This window comes from Carlito syrichta, unplaced genomic scaffold (assembly GCF_000164805.1).
Source record: "Carlito syrichta isolate Samal-C Ts95f unplaced genomic scaffold, Tarsius_syrichta-2.0.1 Scaffold301856, whole genome shotgun sequence".
In the NCBI taxonomy this organism is placed as follows: domain Eukaryota; kingdom Metazoa; phylum Chordata; class Mammalia; order Primates; family Tarsiidae; genus Carlito; species Carlito syrichta.
Genome location: NW_007245952.1, coordinates 286,838 through 289,763, shown reverse-complemented (window position 1 = coordinate 289,763; position 2,926 = coordinate 286,838). Strand labels below are relative to the sequence as shown.

The 2,926-nt window shown below is 48.2% G+C and overlaps 1 long non-coding RNA gene across 1 annotated transcript; it reads left to right on the top strand.

Moving 5' to 3' along the window:
* The first annotated feature begins 386 nt into the window (after positions 1-386).
* Positions 387-1,845, top strand: LOC110595424. Its single transcript, XR_002481826.1, has 2 exons — positions 387-466; positions 1,398-1,845. It is a non-coding gene; the product is annotated as an uncharacterized LOC110595424 (long non-coding RNA).
* Positions 1,846-2,926: the final 1,081 nt, after the last annotated feature.

Sequence of the window (2,926 nt, the reverse complement as noted above, 5' to 3'; positions counted from 1 at the left end):
TTCATCCAAGTCCTCAGGTCATTAAGTCCACCCAGGCCTGCCTCCAGTGTCGCGGGTTGAGAACATCCGAGGCCAGTGTGGATTGGTACACCCAGCGGCGAGAAACAAGATGCTTGACCTATTGGGAAAGGATGCTTTATTGTGGAAAAATCTATTCACCATGTTATCCGAAGGGAGGATTTGACAAGATAAAGTTCAAGTTAATTCAAAAATAAATGTATTAAAGAGTACACATCTGTCTCTCGGGATCTGGGCTCATCTCTGACAGCTGCATTACTAAACCTCATCTCTCAGGAGTTAAAGAGTTAAGCTTCTCTCTGTCTTCCACAAGTATTTCTGCTGTTCTTTCAGACAGTTCAGGTCCTCCAGTGTCAGCTCTGAATCCGGTCGTGGTGAAAACTCTCAAACCCTCCCTGCATTCAAGCTTGGTTGCTTTGTTCTGAGGACACAGGGCAAGAGACGTGAGGTATTCGCCCTGACATGGCATTTCTCCCCTGACCTCCCTACCAGCTTTATTGAGGTGTGATTGACAAAAGTTATGTATCTGAAGGTGTACAACGTGAAGATTTGATGTAGGTGTGCATTGTGAAATGATTACCACAATCAAGATAATTAATACATCTATCACCTCACATAATTATGGTGTGTGTGTGTGTGTGTGTGTGTGTGTGTGTGTGTAGAACACTTAAGATCTAGTGGCTTCTCTAGTGGCCCAACTCTAACTCACAAGAAAGGAGGTTTAGGATTGCAGTTGTCAGAGCTGAGCCTAGAGCCCAAAAGATGCCTGTGTGTGTTCTTTAATACATTTATTTGTGTGTGTGTTTGTGATCTGTGGAGTCATTCAATTTCAGGGTCCGGGGCATTTCAGGGTCCTCTGCATTTGGGGTTAAGGGCAATTCTGAGTTTATCCTAGCCTTTGAGTCAGGCCTTTTCAGAGTTTTGGGAATTTCGTGTTTTAGGGCCTTAGTATGAGGTGAAGGGTGCTGGGATTTACTGCAGGGCCTTCCACACCCTCGCTGGGCCTCAGGCTCCCCATCTGTCCCAGGAGGGGGCTGGGCCCCCCCAGGGCTGGCATGGGAGCATCTCCCCAGTGCAGATAAAGGGCCCCATTGAACTGCAGGCTCCTCGGCTGCTGTCCTGACAAAGCCCTTTTCTCCTGAGCCACAATGGCCCTGTCAGGCAGGTAGCAGGGCCCACAGCATTGTCTCCCCAGAAAAGAACAACAGGGCTCACTGTCTGTCCCACGCCTGGTCTCCGAGTGGGCTGGTCGCTTTAGAGAAGGGTCTGACCAGCCAGGGACTGGCGACCCAGCCACAACTATTTTGGCCAATTATTCAGGGATGAGCAGGAATACAAATTTACCAAAACTCAAGTTGTTATAATCTTGACTTTTCCAGGTGTGAATGTTGTATGTTACCGAGCTGCACCATCCAACATGACAGCTGCCAGCCGCACGTGGCTGCCGAGAATCAGATGTGCCACTAATCCCAATGGTGATGTGCTGTGAGTAGAAGACAGACTGTGCTAACATTTTGGACCAGATCATTCTTTGTTGTGGGGCTGTCCTGTGCACGTAGAAAGTTAAGTAGCAGCCCTGGCCTCTACGCTCCAGGTATCAACAGCACACACGCCTCCACCCACGGCTTCCCCAGATTTTGACAACCAAAAGCATCTTCAAACTATTGCCAAAATTGTCCTGGGTTGAGAACCACCCAGATTTTGAAGGTTTTGTAAGAAAAAAAGAATATGAAATAGCTCAGTAATGATTATTTAAAATATTGACTGTATGTAGAAGTGAGCATTTTTGGGATATACTGGATTAAGTAAAAAACATTATTAAATGAATGCGTACTATTCTTTTTCTTTCTATAAAGTGGTTAATAGACTGTTTCAATTTACATATGTGGCTCAGGTTATGTTTCTGTTGGGCCATGCTGTTCTAGAGGAAGAAACTGAGGGTCAGAGGGGGAAAGTGACCAGCAGAAGGTCACAGAGCAACACAGAGAGAGAATCAGGGCCCACCACCAAACTGGCACCACCGCCAAACTACTACCCCATACAGCTTCACAACAGAAAGGAAGTCTGAAAATCAAGGCAGTGGAGAAGGAGCAGAGAATGGAGACACAAGTGCTATCAGGGCTGGGTATAGAAGACTTGCTGCATGACATGCACGTGATCATTTCATCTGTGCAGCAACCCTGGGAAGCAGACTCTGTTGTCATTTTTCAGATGAGGAAACGGAAGTACTGTGAGGACACTGAGCCTGCAAGCTGAGAAACCAAGAATCCTACCAGATAGTCTTTCTTTCTTTCTCTCTCTCTCCCCCCCTCCTTCCTTCCTTCCTTCCTTCCCTCCTTCCTTCCTTCCTTCCTTCCTTCTTTCTTTGTTGGGGTCCAGGCTGGAGTGTGGTGGCACGCTCATGGCCACCACAGCCTCGATCTGCTGGGTTCAGGTGATCCTTCTGCCTCAGTCTTCCAAGTAGCTAAAACCACAGGTATGCACCACCACACCCGGCTAATTTTTTGATTTATTGAAGAGATGAGGTCTTGCCAGGTTGCCCAGGCTGGTCTCGAACCCCTGGGTTCAGGCAATCCTCTCACCTCGGCCTCCCAAAGTGCTGGGATTACAGGCTTGAGCCACCACCCCCAGCAGTCCTGCCAGATAGTCTTTCAGTACAACATATACTGCCTTGCAGTCCTGGGTCTAGTAACACTCTCTGAGACTTGAGTAGGCCACTTCCCCTCCTTGCCTCCTACCCTAGGTAATCCAACTGAGTGAGATCTAATCTGAAGCCCCTCTCAGCCCTGCAGACCTAGTCTTCTGGACAGGGTGGGGACAACAGCTGGAATCTGGGCATTTGGCATGCAGAGGTGGCCCATCCTTATCTAGGTGTGTCCCTAGGATGGCTGCTGTCCTCATGAAGAGC